Source organism: Pseudorasbora parva, chromosome 18, assembly GCF_024679245.1.
Source record: "Pseudorasbora parva isolate DD20220531a chromosome 18, ASM2467924v1, whole genome shotgun sequence".
Classification (NCBI taxonomy): Eukaryota; Metazoa; Chordata; class Actinopteri; order Cypriniformes; family Gobionidae; genus Pseudorasbora; species Pseudorasbora parva.
The window spans coordinates 41,603,557-41,626,675 of NC_090189.1; the positions used below are offsets into that span (position 1 = coordinate 41,603,557).

Genomic DNA, 23,119 nt, shown 5'->3' on the forward strand with positions numbered 1-23,119 from the left:
GCGGGATCTCAAGCATCCACAACAATGTACATTAAAATTCCTTCTTACACTATTTTAACACTGTTAAAAATACACGAGTACCTGAAACCATCTTTTATTATCATAGCATACACTTGTTTGTTCACCTTGAGTTGACAGTTTGAACATTGTTTTCTCTTAATTTATTTTCAATATCTGGGGTGAATTGCCCTCAGACGCAAATAAAAAGAAGTATGAATATATCATTTTTCATGACCTTTATAGACACAGCCTACTGAAAGAAACAATGCACGATATATGTATTTCTGCTTTCAGTAGGTTATGTCTATAAAGGTCATGAAAAATTATATTCAAAATTCCTTTTATGAAGAATAAAGCACAAAATCAGTACCTGAGATTATTATTGTTTCTTTATATGTTTTTCCAGCCGCAACACCACTGAAATAAAAACTGTAAAATATGTTTTTGTTTTGTTTTACAATTCCTACAGCATCATCCAGGTGGTGCTGCACATTGGCAGCTATATACATGTAGGCTAACTAATTATTATAAGTAACTTTGCAACTACATGTCAACTAACTCTCGTTAGAGTATTAGCAGACTGTCTGCTTAATATCTGCTAACTCTTTATTTTGATTCTTAGTCACATTTGACTTATATGTCTTCCGAAACATCTTCCCTCACATCTCCCCCTCCCTCTCTCATTTCTGTCAATAGGGAGATGTGAGGGAAGATGTTTCGGCCGGGACTTTTTACTGCGCCGAGCCGAAGTACTCTCAGAAGTGCTATTCCGCCATACATTATAGTTCTCCTCTTTAATCCGCTAAGAAAAGCGCCACGTTTTATTTTGTCATCATACTTGATCGTTCAACAATTCGAGTAACTGTATTTAAATAGGGAAAACGTGGAGTTTGTTACTCCTAACTTGTTCTCTGTCTGGTACCATAGTGGATGAACTTGGCTTAACAGTTAGTGGGCTAAGCTAAATGCTATCAGATCATCAGAGCGATTAAGAGCACGCACTGAGACGAGAGAGGTGTGTGTCAACTCGTTTTAGTTAAGGGAATAACAGTTTAATATAAAAAAAAGCGGTGAAGTAACCCTTTAATAAAGAAAAGAGCATTAACATAACTACTTTGACATTAAAAACCAAACTGAAGCTGCAGTGTAATAGGAGGATTAAAAAAAGGTGAGATTTTTTATTTGCATTTTGATAAGCTGTAGGTCCATCCAGGGCTCTAATTCAGAATTGTTTCTTTCTTTTGGGAGATAATAACTCAATTTATCTGCCCTTTTAAACTCCTTTTTACATTCACATACAGCTATTACCAATACATGAAAGGGAACGAGGAGAACATCAGCGTCCCTCAGAAGAATAAAAGACAAAGACACGAAATTCTGTGAGGAGGAGGTAATTAAAAGTGCTGCTCTAACACACAGGATCACATCTTTAGCTGTAATGACACCTACATTGTGTATTTCTCACACTAACACACAAACAGCCAGCTACTATAAAAGTCTAATTGAATATTCAACATCATGGCCGGTCTTTACACTCTTAACTAACTTACTTTTCAGTATTTTTTCCCTTCTGAAATCCATTTTAACCCATTGTTAAAGGCACTGTGTCAGTAAAGATCATATTCACATGGCCATTCAATCTTTAATAATGTTCTTAAAACAGCCATTGTCCATTTCTGATTGTTAGGTTTGTGGACACAGTTCAGACATATAGGGGAGCGCGGGGCACACCTAACGCGGGGTTAGTTGTAACACACATGGTTTAACACGATCAGCACATGCCAGGATGATGAAACTTTGTGTATTTACTAGCTGCCATATCAATACTATATAGAGACAAAAATTTAAAAAAAATATTTGGAAGATATCACTGAAAATGTGTGACCAGTCACAGAAAGTAGGGACACAAGTCGGTCTGGGGGCACTTTGAGTTACGGATTCAGAAAGTGTAGTCTCCAAGCTTTCCAGCGATGTGTAACACATGGAAATCTGATAATATTTGGAGAAGTTGTGTCCATCTGAATGTAGGCCTTTAGAAAAGTGTAAACGAGAGAATACAGCCTCTGAAGTTTCTCACCTGTTCTCACCTGCTGGGAGTGACAATAGGGCTCATTTACATCTCATTTAGATAAGCCACACCCCCTGTAAAGCTGCAGGGTTGCTAGTAACGACAGACGCAACGGGAAAAATCAGACCTCATACTACTAATAATAAAGATGCTAACATTACCATCTAAAAGCCCATTATAGTAATGTTTTTTTTTAGCAAGTGATACGATGCTAACGATTACAATTAAAACGACAGTTAAGAACAATAGGTAGGTATGGGAAGGTCTAAACATGAGATAACGTGTGTGTGTTCTTACAATGAACACAAAACGACAAATGTTTATGGAAACACACCCCATAAGAAACAGAAAATTATTCTTGCAAATCTTGTTGCCTCCAATCAAATAAGTCGTTCGGGCACACTTTCTGTTTGCCGGGGTCTTCTTAGTGGATGTACTGTGCGTCTGTTCGAAGGGGATAAAGACAGAGAAATGGGTAAAGTCTGTAACCGTGGCTGTAGGGGTAAGGCGCATGTCATTAAGTTTTGACGCAAATCGATCAGAGGTTCGAATCCGCCTTTTGCCACACTCTCTAACCGAGAAACGCTTATTAATAAACACGTTAGATGCTTTATTTCCACTTTTCTAATATTTTATCGGTTTATTGAAAATAAATGCCTTTCCGATCAGATATGTGATGGGAAAAGGGAGTAGAGAGAGTGTGGCAAAAGGCGGATTCAAACCTCTGATCCTCTGATCGAGGTGCGTTAACTTGATGACATCCAGGATTCATCCAGCAGTGCTTTTACCTTTGGACCTACGACACCTCAGTTTGCTCCGTCTGTACGTAACCTGGGTGTTATTTTGGACAAAAACATGCAGTATGATAAACAGATTGGTGCAGTAGTGAAGGCGAGTTTTTACCAGCTTAGACTTCTTAGTAAGGTCAAATATTTTTTGTCCAGAGCCGACCTTGAAAAAGCAATTCATGCCTTCATCAGCTCGAGGATCGACTACTGTAATGCCCTCTACACTGGACTAAATACATCACTTATCAGTCGCCTTCAACTGGTACAAAACGCAGCCGCACGTCTTCTCTCTAACACATCTAAACGGTCACACATCACCCCTGTCCTCCGCTCGCTTCACTGGCTCCCAGTGCAGTTTAGGGTGGAGTATAAAATCCTGTTGTTTGTGTTTAAGGCCATCCATGGTATGGCCCCAGTGTACCTCACTGAACTAGTAAAAATATATCAGCCAGCCAGAACACTCCGTTCCTCTGACCAAATTTCTCTGGTTACCACAAAATACAGGTATAAAAAGTTTGGAGGCCGGTCATTTAGTGTTCTAGGACCAAAGTTGTGGAATGCACTGCCTGTGCACCTCCGAAACATCACGGTGCTGAGTGTTTTCAAAACACATCTGAAAACACACTTTTTTAATCAAGCTTTTGACTTTTAGTCTTGGTTTTGATTGGTTGGATTTGTCTTTATGTTGTCGTTTGATGTTTTTTCTGGAAAGCGCCTTGTGCACCTTTTGGCTGCTGTAAGGCGCTATATAAATAAATTATTGATTGATTGATTGACATGCGTCTTACCACTACACTATAGCCACGGTTACAGATTTGAGCCATTTCTCTGCCTTTATCCCTGTCAAATGTTACTATCGCTATAGCCTCTGATTTCTTACAGTCCAACTCGTCTGACGCCTGTCTGATACATTCTTCCTCTTCTTCATCTTCGCTCACTTGTAGATTAGGGTATTATCCAGTCTTTCATCGTCGCTCAGATCATCTCTACAGCCGGCCAGAGCGCTGCATAAATAATTAGCCACGCGTCCCTTGGAGGGCGGAGCAATAACCAAAGTCAGTATGGAAATACACACAGACAAAACAAGGCGATTTCAACCTCAAAATATACGCTTTTAAATATACAATTAATGCCATCTCAAACACGGAGAGGCTTCTTCATGATTTCAACTAACAGATTCTGCAAAAAAGCGAAAATCACATAATTTGAAAAAAACCCTTTTTTCTCATTTTGCTCGAAAGTAGAGCTGCCGACTTGTGTCCCTGGTTTCCGTGACGGGTCACATTTATTGAACCATATTACAAGTAAATTTCTCATGTAAGTTTATTTTTCATCTCAGTTTTTTGTGTTTATTCAAAATAAGACCAATCTGATATTATTGTAATCTTATGTCTGTTATTTAACAGTTGAGATCGTTCTTTAATGCTGATCTAACAGCAGAAGAACCAAGCCGCAGTTTGAATCCCACATTTTAAGCTAACATGTGCCAACACGATCTCATGGTCATGTGTATAAATAGTACGAGTGTGAAATCTCGTGGAATGGATACGCCAAAATGAGTTTTTTGCGCGCATATGATACGCACTTTATGGCGTGCATATGACACACTCTTGGGTAGGTTAAGGGTCGGGGGTTCGTACATATAATACGGCATAAAATGCGTATCACATGCACGCGAAAACTCATTTTGCCGTATACATTCCACGAGATTGCACACTCGTACTATTTATACGCATTTTCGTGAGATCGGGCTCCATGTGCTCATGTTACAATGCACCCCACCTACGGGGCATGTTGTCACATTTCACTCCTATTCTTTCGGGGTAAACCAAGAAAAAGGTATACACTGCCACAAAACCACATAATTATACTAGACGTGTACAATTGGTGGATTTACACAAAAACTGAGACGGTCAAAAAAAGCATTGGTTTGTGCCTCGCTCTCCCCTATTCCCTTCTCTGGACAAAGGGACAGCACATCTGGGGTGTGAACAGATCATAAATCCACAGTCAACATAAATGGCTCCTACACCACATGACTTAATGTCAAGAAACACAAGAGGAAAGGAACACACTTTGTTCTTTTCTGTCAAAGCACATCAGAATAATTTTGCTATTATCACCTTCGTGTCTGGTTGGTGAAAGCAGCTGTTTGTATGCTAGCGCTTTTCATCGTTTATTCATTTCACCCATTATCACCTTCATTTCTGTTACACTGGATTAGATCAGTACCAGATATGGAGCGAGTGGAGAATTTTGTCTTCTACACGATGCGCTCAGACCTACAGGATGAAAAAGCAGCGATCCATGTTCCCAAACTTCACTTTTCGACCCCTCGCCGTGAGGTTGAAGCCATCGGAGCTCTGACTCTCCTTGAGGTGGCTCTGACATCCAGCTTTTATTTCGTTGTACCTTTATCTCTCTCGTCTGCCTCTTAACAGGATGTAGCAATCCATTAACGCTTCTCTTCATCCACAAAGTGACCCAGTCGACCTACTTTCTTTCTTTTCCTCTAACTCTGTGCTCCTCTCTCTATCCACTCTCTCCACCTTTTGTTTTTGCTCAGTTTTCTCTCTTTTTTTTGTTGCAATGCCCACTACGAGTCACCTTTTAAGGTTTTGACCCTGAATGGATATGGCTTAGTGAACAGCCCACCCTCACTTTGTCACGAGTCCCCAAACGGTCAGAGACGCTGAAGCATGAATGAGGAAATGTCAGATAAAAATGGGTCGGGCACAGAATTCTGTATTGCAAATATTAAATAACTCCGATATAATATCCATTAGGTCTAAGAAATGAAGGAATGGTTTCACAGACAGGGTATAGATTAAGACAAGATTGGGACATATGAGTACATTTTATAAACATGCCTTAAAGCATTACTGGTGTGCATCTTGAGACAAAACAATGCACTGACATACACACTATAATGTCAAGTTTTGGGACTCCTGCCTCTACATGCACATGAGCTTTAATGCCATCCCATTGTTAATCCGTAGGGTTTAATATGGAGTCGGCCCACCCTCTCTAACAGCTCCAGCTCTTCTGGGAAGGCTTTCCTCAAGGTTTAGGAGTGTGTTTATGGGGATTTTTGACCATTCTTCTAGAAGCTCATTTATGAGGTCAGGCACTGATGTTGGACGAGAAGGCCTGGCTCTCAGTCTCCGCTCTAATTCATCCCAAAGCTGTTCTATCAGGTTGAGCTCAGGACTCTGTGCAGGCCAGTCCAGTTCCTCCACACCAAACTCCTCATCCATGTCTTTATGGACCGACGCTTTGTGCACTGGAGCGCAGTCTAGAGTTAATTTCGTCAGACACGACGAGACGAAATATGTTCGTCAGTGACCATTTTTTCCATGACTAAGACGAGACGATGACGAGACTGCACCAATGTTCAAAAACGCTGACTAAGACTAAATTGCATTATTGTTGACGAAAAAGAACGAGACTAAAATGTTTTGCACAAAATAAAAACTAAGATAAAATCTGTCTTCATTTTCGTCAACAATCATCTCTACTTTTTCATCACGAGAGAATATTCAGCTGAAGTTCTCAGAAATAATTTGTGTAAAAAACGAATAAAATGTTTTAACTAAAACCTGATATATTGAGGTTTCTTTTGATTAAAACTAGCCTAAAATGAAGAGACTTTTAGTGGTTGCATGCGATTTGACTTTTTTATCTTTAGTTAGTGTGTAATGTCGCTGCTTGAGCATAAACAGTATCTGCAAAGTTACAGCGCTGAAAGTTCACTGCAAACGGAGATATTGTCTCTTAAAGTTACGGCAGTTTATTGCCTACAAAAATGGCCGGTTTGGACTACAACGAGCTTCTTCCTGGGTTGGTGACATCATAAACCCTCGCTAGTCTCCGCAGATGTGACTTCTGCCCGTAATGGGAAGGGGCGTGGCCTACCTGTGCTTGGCACTTCAGCCAATAAAAATACAGGAAACTAACCAATCTAAGACCATTGCGTTTTTCGGAGGGAGGAGCTTCATAGAAGCAGGAAGCAAACGAGCCGTTCAGAGGACAGTGGAGACAGCGGTGTGGAATAAAGGGAGAATAGAAGAAAAATACAGCGCTTTTAAAATTAAAATTAAAAATAAAGACATGTTATACCGGGCCCCATAAACACAACCAAGCCTAGATAAAAAACACGGAACCACCACTTTAAGGTTTGGGTAGATTAGACGGTAGGCAAACAATCAGTTCTCATACTCAGCGTGTTGGATGCAGGAGAAATGGGCAGGAATAAAGATCTGAACGACTTTAACAAGGGCCAAATCACTCAACTGGGTCAGAGTATCTCTGAAACGACAAGGCTTGAGTGTTGCTCCCGGTCATTAGTTGTGAGAATTTACCAACAGTGTCCAAGGAGGGACAAACCACAAACGGATGACAGGGTGTTGGGCGCTCGAGGCTCGTCGGTGCATGAGACCAACGGATGTTATCCTGTCTGGTTTGAGCCAATAGAAGATCCACAATGGCACAAGTCACACAAGGTTTTAAGGATGGGAGGATTTAAGGATTGGTTATGGGAGGAATGTGTCACAACACACAGTCCCGTTTTCCTCTATTACATGCGTCCCCATAAGGGGTGTCAAATGGGTATGACAGTCATACCTCGGCTGCCGGGTCCTTTAAAATGGGTAAAAATGGCATACTTGGATTTTCCCATTCAGTACAATGTACACTGCATCTAATTTGCATTTTAATGTGTTCTTGGTGCAACATGTAATGGATTGTTTTTCCCCCTATTCACTTGCTGAGTCGCCAGTCTGATAAACATGATTTAATTCCTGGCGTCCACTACAGTAGACATTTATGAAATTAATGCCCCGTTTTGTAACAAAAAGTCATATTTTGATTAGAAACCCCATAACATTTTCCTAAGATGTTGATTTATAGCAACCTATTTGAAAATGAATCAGATTTAAATTATAATTACAAAAAATTGTATCATATTTCCATAAGAGTGCTAAACATTATTGTCAGCCATTTTTGAAGACCAAGAAGGTGTTGTTGATCTGGTGAAACCTCTAAACATTTGGTATTTGTGTAAAGCCCACAATGTGCTCTTTACAGGACATCCTGACATTAAACTGTGACATGTGTGATGTCACAGAAACTCACTAAATATAAAGTATATTACTGGGTCCCATGAGGATATATATAGCAGTGAAAATGGCTGAGCCAAAACGTGTTCCTCTGCTGCCATCTACTGGTTATACACTGTAAACCCTAATGTTGTCCTTACTTAAACAAATCAAGTAATCTTGACTAATTATTGCTAGTTTAGTCCAGAAACTCAAAAATATAAGTTAGTATAACTTATTAACCTACAAAATACATAAACTTAAGATTTCAAGTTGTATGAACTCAAAATCATAACTAATTAAAATAGCTCCCTCTGGTCTTGCTTTGATGTGATTGGCCATGCCAGGAGTTCTGTCTGGCAATGAGAACTAATTCACTGATTGGAGGACATTTACAAAAGGCGGCCCTTTTCGCCTCGCCTGTCGCTGATTCAAATTAAGATGGAGACCTTTTTATTGTGTGCAATCTTAAATTCTTAAAGTTCGTAAGTTACTAAACCTAACAATGATACGTGAACTAACTTATAACTAACCAGATTGACTTTATTTCTGTTTTAATGAAAATAATAGTTTAGTTGGAAGTCACCATGATGGAGATCAGTGTTTGCTTTTGTTGGGCTTGAATATGTGATATTAGTGTTTCTCTTATCTCTTTGAGCTGTGCTTTATACATTGCTATGGTATTGACAATGGTATTGACCTTTTTTTTTGCTAACATAGCATGATTAGCACTTGCCTCGCAGCAAGGTTTTGAGTTATTTTTCACAAAACAAGATAAAAACTATTGCTTGTCTTGTAAATGTTTCTAAATATTTTTAGATTTTTGGACTTAAAACAAGACAAAAATACTAAGTAAGAAAAGCCTTTTTGCAGTGAGGAATTGAAGATCTTCTGCCAACACCACAGGACCCTGGAGGTCTCTGGTAGAGTCCAGGCCCGGGTGGGTCGGCGCTGTTTAGGCAGCATGCGGAGAACCATATTAGGAAAAGCATTTTAGGCATAATGGTCATAATGTTTTAGCTCATCAGATATTCTTTTGTTTGCTTATGAATTTGCACAGATGAAAAAAATTGTGATTCACGGAAATAGTCACATTTTCACAGCGAAAGAATAACTTCAGACTGTTAATGTGAAGGAAAAACTGTGACAATTAATTCATTTTAAGAGTGCTGGGGAAAAAAACTAAAACGTGTAAATTAGGAAAATTATAAAACAAATTATTCAAGTGTAGATGAAACCAAATGCGTTAATTAAGAGAAGGGTTGAAACTTTACTCATGTTTGAATGTCACAGTGCAATTAGTGAAAGTTACATCACACTACCTAAACGATGCCACCCTTAAACTCTCTCAGTACAAACAAGGAGATGAGTGGAGCAGTCCATATCACATCTCTGCTTAACACTGGCCTCGAAAAGCATAATCATAAACCGCTAACACTTTAGTTTAGGCTCCGATTCTCACTATTAACTAGCTGTTTATTAGCATGCATATTACTAGTATATTGGCTGTTTATTAGTACTTATAATGCACAATGTCATACTCCAAAGACCCTTTTATGCTAAAAAGGCTCTATAATGACAAGAAAGAGCCCTTTTGGCACTTAAAAAGGCTTCTCTATAGAACACAGCAAAAAAAATTATGCTTTTCTTAGTGTTTTTGTCTTGTTTCTAGTCTAAATTTAAAAAAAAATTCTTACATTAAGAAGCAATTACTAGACAAGTAAAAAAAATATTGTCTTGTTTTGAGGGAAAATAACTCAATTAAGAGAGTTTTTGTTTAAAATAAGATAAATAATCTTAGCCTGACAAGCCAGAGCTACATCAAGATGTTTGGTCTGGAAACTCCCCATTGACGGCTCAATCCGAGGGGCGGATAAACGGCTGTCTGTCAAACTCCCTCTGCACGCGATAGGATAGCACTACACCAACCAGAGCAACGATGGTGAAGCAGAGCTCGCTGACAGATTAAACATTCGCCGTATCCGGTCGGCTAAACTCCAAACACATCTTCCCTTCTTAAGAATGACTTCAGTGCCGTTCTTTGTTCTTTTCTCAGAGAAAAGCTTAACTCAAGTCTTCCAGAGTCGCGGTCAAAGCTGATTCGACAGACCACCCTTCACCAGTTTCTGTGTTTACTAGAAGCACGCAAACGCAACTCGGCCGTCGTCATTATGGCCCCGCCCACCGACTCTATACACGATGTGATTGGCCCGGCCAGAGTTTGGCGATTACAGCTCAGAAGGGTATTGAGAGTTGCTAGACGACACTCGCGGCAGATTAGATTTGCTGCCTCTAGGGTGCGTCTAGATTTATAGACTAAAATAATCTGCCAATGGGGTGAGAAAAATAATGTTGTTTTTCTTACCCCATTGGCAGATTATTTATCTTATTTTAAGCAAAAACTCTCTTAATTGAGTTATTTTTTCCCAAAACAAGACAATTACTTTAGCTTGTCTAGTAAATACTTCTTGTTTTAAGAATTTTTAGATGTTTGGACTAGAAACAAGACGACAATACTAAAGTAAGAAGATCATTTTTTGCAGTAAACCTTTTAGTGGTTGCAAATACGTATAGGCCCGAACCTTTTCTTCTAAGAGTGTAAAGTCCATCATGTTGGCAAGCAATTAGGGGAGCGCTAGAGTGGCTGTAGCACTGGTATCTCTAAAAGAGTTTAAAACCAGACTGTTTAAACCTTACTATTTCAACATGATGGACAGCTGATGTGTGTCAGATGCCAGAACAGGCGGGAGAAAGCAAAGGGGAAATCAATTTATCTTAGTAAGTTGTTGAATGCCATGAATTTAATGAACTACTTCTGCCTCACGTCAATATAATGATAAAAATAAAATCCTGTTAAATATGATACTTAATCGTGAATAGCATACGTGCTTTTATATATAAATAACATCAAGAAAGGCTATTTCAAATGAAATTAAGGATCAATAAATACATACTGAAACAAAAAAATAAGAAATTACTTTACTGATTTTATTTGCAACATGTCCTCCAACGAATAAGCCTATGTTGGTTGTTTGTCACTCTTCTGAAATATGACCCATAACAGCGTTTACTAAAGTCGCCCCCCTATCCACAACAGGACACTTTCATTTTATTGCTTTGTTTCCTTTTATGTGCATCATATTTTAGGTTTTGCACAGCTCAATTGATAGATGAGCTCAATTGATTGCAAAATACAACAACATGTAATCATGGTTCGATCCCAGGAAACGCACGTGCTCATAAAGTGTGTGTGTGCACCATAAATCACTGGGTAGGTTTAGGGGTGGGGTAGGTGTAGTTATTAATTTAAAAAAAAGATTTTTGTTAAATGGAAATATGACTAAAAAATTATTTTTGTTAAATGGAAATATGACAAATGGTGGTAAAAAGTCCACACATTACATTAAAATGAACACGCATTCTGATTGGTAACAACAGTCATATGTGTGTCAAAATGGCGTCCTAAACAGAATGGGTCACAGGACCTCCGGAGCTCTACAGCCAACAATACGTTGTATTGGTCAGAACTATCGATTTTTATTTTATGCCAAAAATCATTGGGATATTAAGGTCAGGTTCCATGAAGATGTTTTGTAAATTTTGTACCATAAATATATATTTAAAAAAAAAAAAAAAAAAAAAAAAAAAATATATATATATATATATATATATATATATATATATATATATATATATATATATATATATATATATATATATATATATATATATTGTAGCATTGATAAGGACTTAATTTGGACAAATTTACAGGATATTTTCTCAATATTTAGATATTTTTGCACCCTCAGATTCCCTCAAAAAATCAATGCTAAGATTATTTATTCAGCTTTCAGATAATGTATAAATCTCAATAAATAAAAAAATGAACCCTTATGACTGGTTTTGTGGTCTAGTGTCACATATTAATGCCTTTACCATATTCTACAACCCTTAAATTTAACAACTAACTTACTCTTATTTAGTAGTAATTATGAGTTTACTGAGGCAAACATAGTTAATAATTTATAGTTAATAGCGAGAATTGGACACTTATCTAAAATGTGACCAAATATATTTGTCCATTGTGATCCGAAAAGTCATTTCACAGAAAAATGCATTTCGTGACGTGCTGGGTGGATTATCAACACCATTTAATGTGCATTCACCACGTGTCCATTTACACAAACCTTGAGAGAACATGCCTTATTGTTTCTCCAACAGTTTCACTGGCAGGACATGCTTTGTTGCAGAAATGCTAATGGCGCTCCAACAGTCAGGCGCACACAGAATTAGCATGCCGTTCAGTGATTTTTAATGTCAATTAAAACCAGGAGTGTGACTAGATCTCCATAAAACAACTGCTCCATGACAGGAGCTGCTCTCTGCAGTTGCTCTGCGGCCCTTGAATGAGTTATGCTAATAGACATCCGCGCTGGCCAGAATGCCATTTTGATTTGCATATGGCACATTTCCTCTCTTCATTGATTTTGGGATGGAAGGCATGACTGGATTGACAGTTTATTTGATTAAATTGATGCCGCATGACATCCTCGACGACACAATGGGCTTAATACATTTTTTGCATCCTCGTTTTCACTTAGCACAAATCCAATAACGGTTGCACCATGCTTCAAACTGGTTCAAAAGTGCTTTGCCATCATGTTTAATGAATTCAATCTTGGGACGGACATTGTTGAAGAACCTGAAGATCATCAGTTAGAGCCGAGTTTAAGGAGAAATGGGCCACAAAAAAAAATTGCATTATATTTTGAGACATTGTTGCAGTGTAATTATATATTTAAGTACTGAGTGATATTGACATGTATTTACTATAGAAATAGGAGTGGGGTTTGGTTGAGGGTTAGTTGCGTGTAATTATGCATAATTTACTTAGCCTAGAAATCTAGACGTACCCTAGCGGCAGCAAATTTAATTTGCCCACAAGTGTCGTCTAGGAACTCTCAATACCCTTCTGAGCTGTATTCCTCACAATCTGGACGGCCCAATCACATCGTGTAGGCTATAGAGTCAGTGGGCGGGGCCATAATGTCGACGGCCGAGTTGTGTTTGCTGCTTCTAGTAAACACAGAAACTGGCGAACGGCGGTCTTTCGAATCAGCTTTGACCGCGACTCTGGAAGACTTAAGTTAAGCTTTCCTCTGAGAAAAGAACAAAGAACGGCACTGAAGTCATTCTTAAAAAGGGAAGATGTTCATAGTTTAGCCGACCGGATACGGTGAATGTTTAATCAGTCAGCGAGCTCTGCTTCACATTCGTTGCTCTGGTTGGTGTAGCGCTATCCTATCGCGTGCAGAGGGAGTTTGACAGACAGCCGTTTATCCGCCCCTCGGATTGAGCCGTCAATGGGGAGTTTCCAGAACCAAACATCTTGATGTGGGTCTGGCTTGTCAGGCTATAATTTACTGTTATCACTATATGTAACATGCACCGATCAGGCATAACATTATGACGTTATATTGTGTTGGTCCCTTTTTGCTGCCAAAAACAGCCCTTACCCGTCGAGGCATGGACTCCCCTAGACCCCTGAAGGTGTGCTGTGGTATCTGGCACCAAGGTGTTAGCAGCAGAAGATAGTCTTGTATCTTCTGTCCTGAAAGCATCACACTGCCTCCGCCGGCTCGCCTTCTTCCCATAGTGCGTCCTGGGGCCATGTGTTCCTCAGGTAAGCCACGCACACACACCCGGCCATCACCGTGATGTAAAAGAACACGTGATTCCTCAGACCAGACCACCTTCTTCCATTTCTCCGTGGTCCAGTTCTGATGCTCACGGGCCACTGTTGGTGCTTTCAGCGGAGTCAGAGGTCACCCTGACTGGTCCATACGCCTCAAACTGAGCTGCTCTGTGTATTCTGACAGCTTTCTATCAGAACCAGCATTAACTTCTGGAGCAGTTTGAGCTCCAGTAGCTCGTCTGTTTGATCGGACCCCACGGGCCAGCCTTCGCTCCCCACGTGCATCAATGAGCCTTGGCCGCCCATGACCCTGTGGCCGGTTCTCCACTGGTCCTCTTGGAGCACTTTTGATAGATACTGACCACTGCAGACCGGGAACAGCCCACAAGAGCTGCAGTTTTGGAGATGCTCTGACCCAGTCGTCTAGCCGTCACAATTTGGCCCTTGTCAAACTCGATCAAATCCTTACGCTTGCCCATTTCTCCTGCTTCTAACACATCAACTTTGAGGACAACATGTTCACTTGCTGCCTAATATATCCCACCCACTAACAGGAGCCGTGATGAAGAGATCATCAGTGTTAGTCACTTCACCGGTCATAATGTTATGCCTGATTGGTGTACGTAACAATGACACTGTTACCCATTATATTTTAAGGTGTCATTTGTTACAATATATATTATATATAAGTACTGAGTAATATTGATTAATAACATTTACTTACTATAGGGTAGGTTAGGATGAGGGTTTGGTTTAGGGTTAGTTGCTTCATTTACGCATAATTCAATGAATTCTTATTACAATAGTAAGTATGTGTAACTACATCACCTTTAACATAAAGTGTTACCTATTTTGATTAATCCAGATGAAAATATGCAATGTTGGTGTATTAATTGTCTGAACGACTGATTGTGATCATGATGTAGGTATTGTAGCTCCAGTTTTTCTGCTGAAACACATTTGGAGCACATTTGGCGGTGCAAAAGCCCTAAGAAAATAACAGGGCTGTGTACTTCAGGAAAAAAAACAAGATATTCATTACTACAGATCCGTCCTCCTCATTTCGGGGACAGCCGCCACCGCAAGGACACATCAAAGATAGTGTTAACCCTCCTCCCACAAGAGGAGAACAAATATATCTGAGAATGAGACACACTCGGTTGCGCATAACGGTTTGATGCGCCTGGCTTTCACACCTGTGAAGTGGGAAATGGCGCTCCGTAGCCGACTGAGGGTGAGATTAGGAAGTCATTTTGATTAATGTTAAATCACACACTGTGGAGTGGGAGTAAAATCATCCCAGCCCAGGAAGCGAGAACAACGTTACACAGTCCCTTTCTGCGGCTGGAAGCAAAGCACACTGGGAGAGAAAGCGCATCTACTGCCGAAATCAATTTGTAAAAGCTGCGTGGATGCTTTTGAATGCAGTCTTTGATGAGGATATTCCCTATCTCCCTATCCTGACGACACACAGTCCTGGTCAAAATCAAGAGATCACAGACCTTCACAGAATAAAACAGACCTTTGAGTGGATCAAACCTGTTTTAGAACAAAAAACAAACACATGTTGAACCAAATATTAGTGAAAAATGACTGCTGAATTTAATAATAATGGCTTTATTTAATATAATGTCAACAAAAAAGTTAACACTTTAGTATGAGAAACACATATTCACTATTAACTCTGACTTTTGCCTCAATAAACTCCTAATTTACTGCTTATTAATAGTTAGTAAGGTAGTTTTTGTAGCGTTTAAGTTTAGGTATTGGGTCGGATTAAGAGATGTAGAATAAGATCATGCAGAATAAGGCATTAATATGAGCTTTATAAGTGCGAATAAACAGACAATATCCTAGTAATATACATGATAATAAGCAACTGGTTAATAGTTAACTTAAAATAAAGTGTTACCACAAAAATCAACATTTTCCCTTTTTCAGCCGCATCAGATGCAGACAATCATCATGAAGTCTGGCCACAGTTCAAACCATGGGCACCGTGTATGACGGGGACTTTTCCATGTGATTTTGTCCCAGATTAGGATTATGGACTGATTATGGACCGCTTCTCGTTAGGCTGTCATAACATAGCATCTATTTACACTGAGTATTTTCTTTGCAATATGTGTAAATAGTTAGATGCTTTTATACTTATAAATAGTGCAGATTCAGTTTGCACCTCAGTGTTGTACATTAAACAAGTCAAAATGTAAACCCTAATGCTCAAAATAATTAATTGGTTTGAGTAGAGACAACTAAAATTAAACAAAATAGTTCAAACAAATGATTTTATATTAGTATTTAGACCTTTCTTTTTCTTCTGAGTTCTCAAACCTGACACCTTTTGAGTAATTTCTGTTGCAGTGTTTTCCTGTTTAACACTGTGAAGCTGACAATCGGCATTGGAAAAGCGCTATATAAATAAAGTTGACTTGACTTAATCTGAATTGTTTCATGAGTTTAATGAACTTGTTTCTTTTAATTTAGACAAACTTAAATTTAACTGAAACTGGGGTGGGGTTTATATTCCCCATCATGCTTAGCCCATGGCAACTTAAAATGTAAAAAATTAAGTGTTATATAATGTTTTTGTGCAAGATTAACGTCGAGGTGGCGATTTAGTAGCGTTTAATGCTTTGTTATGATAGTTTGGGTGGATGAGTTTAGTTTGAGAACAGATTTATGTTAAATGTATTATATTGCTGTCCTCATTCAGCAAGTTCAATGCTATGCTAATGTCACTGTAGCAAAGTTCGATAATGGAAGGAAGGAAGAGGACACGGGGGTCGGCTGGACGGTTGATGCTTCTTTATTATAACTCAAAACTTGTAATAAACTTCAATAACACACACTGCGGTGTGGATTCTCATAGACACTCGATCACTTCCGGGTCGGCACTTCCGGCTTCCGGTAACTCAGTCTCTGTGGGTTCGCATCAACCGTCCGATCTCTCTCTCTCCTCGATCTCCGGTTCCACCGAGGTTTTATACCCTCTCCGCGCTCATTACTAGAACAAGAGACAGGTGTTATTAATCTGCTTCCAACCCACTCACTTACCGCTTGTCCCGCGGCTCTCTCTCCCGCTGCAGACCTCGCTGAACCACGCCCCCCTTGCCACATACCCCCACCGCCCGACTCAGGCCGGGGAGCCGTCCGGCCTGCAGCCCCCCCCCCATTTCTGGAGAGGAAATCGGCCACAGCCATCTGAGCACCCGGCCTGTGGACCACCTGGAACTTAAAAGGCTGAAGAGCTAGATACCAACGGGTGATCCGCGCGTTGGTATCCTTCATGCGGTGGAGCCATTGGAGAGGAGCGTGGTCCGAACAGAGGGTGAACTCCCGCCCCAGAAGGTAGTAGCGGAGGGTGAGAACGGCCCACCTGATGGCAAGGCACTCCTTTTCGATGGTGCTGTACTTAGCCTCTCTCTTCGAGAGCTTACGGCTAATGTACAGCACCGGCCGCTCTCCCCCCTCCACCTCCTGGGCCAGGACTGCGCCCAGCCCCCTGTCCGACGCGTCAGTCTGCAACAGAAAAGGGAGAGAAAAGTCAGGGGAGTGTAAAAGCGGCCCGCCACATAGAGCAGCCTTAACTCGGGTGAAGGCCTGCTGGCACGGCTCCGTCCATTGGACCGTATCTGGTAGCCCCTTTTTAGTAAGGTCAGTCAGAGGGCTGGTGAGGTCCGAATAATTTGGTATAAACCGTCTATAATATCCCGCCAGCCCCAAGAACTGCCTTACCTCCTTTTTGGTCTTGGGTCTCGGACAGGTTGCAATTGCGGCGGTCTTATCAATTTGGGGACGCACCTGCCCATGACCCAAGTGGAAGCCCAGATACCTTACCTCCACCCGCCCAATTGCACACTTCTTCGGATTGGCCGTGAGCCCCGCTCCCCTCAGCGACCTCAGGACCGCCCTGACATGCTGCATATGCCGCCGCCAATCGTGACTGTAAATCACGATATCGTCCAGGTAGGCAGCAGCATATGCGGCATGGGGACGCAAAATCCGGTCCATGAGGCGCTGAAAAGTAGCGGGTGCCCCGAACAAGCCGAAGGGAAGCGTGACGAATTGGTGCAATCCAAACGCCGTGGTGAAAGCTGTCTTTTCTTTGGACAATGGAGACAAGGGGATCTGCCAATAGCCCTTCGTTAAGTCCAATGTCGAATAAAATCGAGCCGTGCCCAGCCGATCAAGCAACTCGTCAACCCGCGGCATTGGATACGCGTCGAATTTCGACACTGCGTTCACCTTGCGGTAGTCCACACAGAACCTGACCGAGCCGTCGGTCTTAGGGACCAAAACGATCGGGCTCGCCCAGTCACTGTTGGACTCCTCTATTACTCCCATATCGAGCATTGCCCCTAATTCTTCCTGAACTACCTTTTTCTTGTGTTCAGGTAAGCGATACGGCCGGCTGCGAACTACCACGCCCGGCTCGGTCTCGATATGGTGCTGAATTAAGTTGGTACGTCCCGGTAGGGGCGAAAACACGTCGGCGAACTCCGCCTGTAGTTTAGAGAGATCAGTGAGTTGGGACGGTGAGAGGTGATCTCCCCCAGGGGCCAGTGCGACCGATTGTGCTTTGATGCTCGCCTCTGGCCCGAGATCATCCTCTCCCCCGATCACCGTCGCCAACAACACTGATTCCACCTCATTCCATTTCTTAAGGAGATTGAGGTGGTATATTTGACGTGCCCCGTTCCTATCGGACCGTATCACTTCATAATCGAGGTCTCCAACCTGTCGTGCGACCTCAAACGGCCCCTGCCACTTCGACATTAATTTAGAGCTCGATGTAGGGAGTAATACGAGCACTTTCTCTCCCGGTGTGAATTTGCGTAGTCTCGTACCCCTGTTATACGACCGGCTTTGGCGGTCCTGGGCTTGCAACAAATTCTCCCTAGATAGCCGCCCCAAGGTGCGGGACCTCTCGCACAGCGAATAAGAGGGGTTCTAACCACCGATCCCAATTTTTGGCGTCTTCCTGTACGAATTTACGGATCATGGATTTAAGAGTGCGATTAAATCGTTCGACCAAGCCGTCTGTTTGTGGGTGATAGACGCTTGTTCGAATGGATTTAATGCCCAATAATCCGTACAATTCGCTTAACGTGCGTGACATAAACGCCGTGCCTTGATCAGTGAGGATTTCCTTCGGAATCCCCACTCGGGAGATTAAACGAAACAGTGCATCCGCAACACTCTTCGCAGAGATGTTGCGGAGAGCCACTGCTTCCGGATATCGTGTTGCGTAGTCCACGATAACTAGCGCAAAAAGATGTCCGCGTGCGGATCGCTCTAATGGCCCGATGAGGTCCATCGCAATTCTTTCGAAGGGGACCTGCATTAATGGTAGGGGGCACAATGGTGCTTTTGGAGCGGCCAGTGGGTTTACCAACTGACATTCCGGACAAGACGCGCACCACCTGCGCACATTGTCATGAATGCCTGGCCAAAAAAATCGGGTCATTAAACGATTCAGCGTGGCCGCCTGTCCCAGGTGGCCCGCCATCGGGTTAGAGTGAGCCGCCTGGAAAAGCATTTCCCGGCGGCTCTTCGGTACTAACAACTGGGTTGTATCCACTTTTGTCTGAGCGTCTTGGGTCACTCGATACAACCTATCCTTAATTATGGCAAAATAAGGATACGTGACGGGCAAGGCGGGTTGGAGGGACTGACCGTCGATAGTGCGGACCTGTTGGAAAGCATGTTTTAGAGTCTCATCTTGGGACTGCTCCAGAGGGAAGTCATCGCGGTCCGAGAGAATCAGTCTCTCGACCCCTCTCGGTTCCTCTGAAGCGGTTCCCAAGGGCCCCGTATCAGTCTCGCCAACCTGCACTCGCACCGCCCCGTTCCTAGCCTTGTTCTCCCAAGCGGCATCCGCGCATAACGACCCCAATAACGCCGGAAAGGCGGGCCAATTTGTCCCCAGAATTAGCGGATGCCGGAGGTGGGGACTAACCGCCACCTCAACACTATGATTTTCTCCCCTAAACTGTATCGTGACTGGGACAACCGGATATTCCACCACATCCCCGTGCACACACCGCACCTTAACCATGCGGCTTGTATCCAATGCCCCCGGTTGCATCAGGCTTTGATGGATCGAGGTTTGGTTACAGCCTGAATCCACCAAGGCCTGATATGTACCCCCCTTGATACTCACAGGAATTTGGTACTCTCCTGCTTGATCAGGGGTGGTCCGCTGGAAGTCCGGGACCCGGATCATTGTCCCGATGTCCATCATCGGACATCGGTCCACAAAATGGTCCGGGTCGCCGCACCGCCAGCAGGCCAGCCCAGGCCTGCCCGCCGCCCCTGCGGCGGGGAGTGGGTTGGAAAATGAGCGCGGAGGGGGGGTGGAACCGGAACCGTTATCCCCGCCCGACCCCAGCAGCCCCGCCCCCCTGGGCGGGGCCCTCGAACTCCCGTATTGCCCTGGGCCCATTCCACCCCGGCCTCTGGGGGGAATACGAGGGGGCCCTGGAGGGCGGGACCTAGGGAGAGGGACAGGGCGAGAAGGAGAGACAGAGGGGGGAGAGAGAGAGGGAGAGGTTAATAGGGGCTCGCCGACCCCCGGGCACGCCACCAGATGGTCCTCCGCCAGGTTGATGGCCGTCGTCAGCGACGTGGGCCGGTGGCACTGGACCCACTCGGCGGTCTTCTTGGGGAGCCGAGCGATAAACTGCTCCAGTACCACCAGATCGACGATGTGGTCCACGTCGCTTCCACCGGCCAATAGCCATTTGCGGCACGCATCCCGGAGCTGTTGGGCCATCGCGAAGGGCCGACCGGCCTCACCCCACTCCAGCGAGCGGAACCGCTGTCGATGCTGCTCGGGGGTCCGGCCGACCCGCTGGATGATGGCCCTCTTTAGGTCTTCATAATCCAGGAGGTTCGCCACCGGCAGTTGTTGGGCGGCCGCCTGGGCTTCTCCCGTAAGCAGTGGTATGAGGCGCACCGGCCACTGTGCCCGGGGCCACCCGCAGGCCTCCGCTGCCTTCTGAAACAGGTCGATGAAGGCCTCTGGATCGTCCTGTGGCCCCATCTTATGTAGGGGCACGTGGACCGGTGCGCTGGCGAGCCCGGCGGCTTCGGTGCGAACCTCCCGGTCTATCCAGCTCCGGAACCTCTCGCGGTCCTCTTGCTGGCCGCGGACGATGGCCTCGAAGCGGCGCTCCTGGTCCGCCCGCAGGTCCAGCATGGACTGATGTTGTTCCTGGTGGAGGGCCGCGAGAGAGGTGATGATGTCCGCAAACGGCGTGGCGGAGGGTGTTGGTGTTGTCATGGCGGCGGCGCGGTCCTACTTCCTTCCCGGGTTTTCGGCACCACTGTAGCAAAGTTCGATAATGGAAGGAAGGAAGAGGACACGGGGGTCGGCTGGACGGTTGATGCTTCTTTATTATAACTCAAAACTTGTAATAAACTTCAATAACACACACTGCGGTGTGGATTCTCATAGACACTCGATCACTTCCGGGTCGGCACTTCCGGCTTCCGCTAACTCAGTCTCTGTGGGTTCGCATCAACCGTCCGATCTCTCTCTCTCCTCGATCTCCGGTTCCACCGAGGTTTTATACCCTCTCCGCGCTCATTACTAGAACAAGAGACAGGTGTTATTAATCTGCTTCCAACCCACTCACTTACCGCTTGTCCCGCGGCTCTCTCTCCCGCTGCAGACCTCGCTGAACCACGCCCCCCTTGCCACAGTCACCAATTAGCAAGGTGGCATTTATGGAATTAGCAAATTAAAGCGAACCAAGTTACCACTACTGTAAATTTGAGATTGCATTATATTTTAGTTTTTTTCGAGTATGGCTCGGCTTGACGTTAATAGAGCGGAAGGTCCTTGTATGGGCCGTACGGGCTCTTCTCCCGGTAGGGTGCGCGCGTGACTAGAGCGGTAGAGAGGAAATGCACGCTCATAAACACTCTCAGGTGCAGATCCAGTCGTCCGTGAACACTAATGTCGGTTATAGTCCGCGCCACGCTCCACTTTATTCCTATGGGTGACGTCGAGCGACTTCAACGCTTCAGCACAGCATTCTGGGAAGGCAGCGCTGCATTTGACCCGATTTGAACGCAGAAATGACGGGAAGCTTCACAACATCGCTTCAGTCGCGTCTCAAAGTGGATCTCCACCGTTCACTGCTGTCACAGGACTTCACCAAATCATACCAAAGAAGTGTGTTTTTGACGGAGCGGTCCCAGCGATAAAGGTTCGGTCCTGCTTTGGAAGCAGCCGGTGAGTTAAACTGCTTCAGATGTCTGTGCTGTCGGCTATCGTCGCGCGAGTAAACATCAGTAAACGACACGATCGCGTGCTTCGTCATTCAAATGCGCTAACGGACTCCATTGTTGTTCTGTATAACGTTACACTAGTCTGACGTGCAAAACCGTTTTGCTTGCTACTGCTAAGGTTTAGTCGCATACAATAGTCCATAAACCGAATCATGTCCTCATAAACTGCGAGTAAAGACACACAAATGTTGACAGGCCACTAAATACAGTCCATACCACAGAGACAGACGTCCTGCTGCTGCTGTTTCTCCTGTTCAGTTTATTTCATCCTCCGGATCTGATTCTGGATCATATATCTATTAGCTGAGATAGCCATGGGTTTCTCCCCGCTTGAGGACGTCACCGCTTTGTGCGCTCGTCATTCTTTAGCTCCGCCCACACGATACGCCTCCAGGCGCTCGTTTTTTTCCGGAAAGACTCGGTACTGCCTATATTTCTTTTATAAATATAATAAAACTAAAGACTTTTCGGAGATATGAAGGATGCAATACTACTCTATAGGTACTCAAGATTGACATGAGATTGACTGAAACTGAGTGTTTCACCCTACCCCCCCCCCCCCCCCCCCTTTAATGTATGGATTGGGTTACTCAAATATTTAATGTTCAGTTCAGTTTCATAACAAAATAAACCTCTACAAGTTCTGCTTAAACTTTTTTTGAGGCATTTCTTAACGTAAAAAAGCTGAGGCAACTTATTGACTATTTATTTGTATTTATTTTTTATTTTTTTTTTGTTTGGGTTTACAGTGTATTTCTTAAAATTATTAAATGAATGTCGCCTTATTGGGACAATAAAGCCTCCCTACCAACCCATTCTTGCTCCCCAGGTGTCAAAATCCGAAGCACGGTCAAGTGCCTTCCGCATCACAATGAAGACTAAAGGTACCTAAAGGTAACTAAAGGTACCTAAAGGTAACTAAAGGTACCAAAAGGTAACTAAAGGTAACTAAAGGTACCTAAAGGTAACTAAAGGTAAGTAAAGGTACCTAAAGGTAACTAAAGGTAACTAAAGGTAACTAAAGGTACCTAAAGGTAACTAAAGGTAACTAAAGGTACCTAAAGGTAACTAAAGGTAACTAAAGGTAACTAAAGGTACCTAAAGGTAACTAAAGGTAACTAAAGGTACCTAAAGGTAACTAAAGGTAACTAAAGGTAACTAAAGGTACCTA

General features: G+C 43.2%; 1 long non-coding RNA gene across 1 annotated transcript in view; it reads left to right on the plus strand.

The window, feature by feature from the left end:
• Positions 1–956: 956 nt before the first annotated feature.
• Positions 957–23,119, plus strand: part of LOC137046989 (uncharacterized) — a 70,918-nt gene continuing 48,755 nt past the window's right edge. The window contains exons 1-2 of the long non-coding RNA XR_010899138.1: positions 957–1,168; positions 1,302–1,390. This is a non-coding gene — a long non-coding RNA (uncharacterized lncRNA). The remainder of the gene's footprint in view (positions 1,169–1,301; positions 1,391–23,119) is intronic.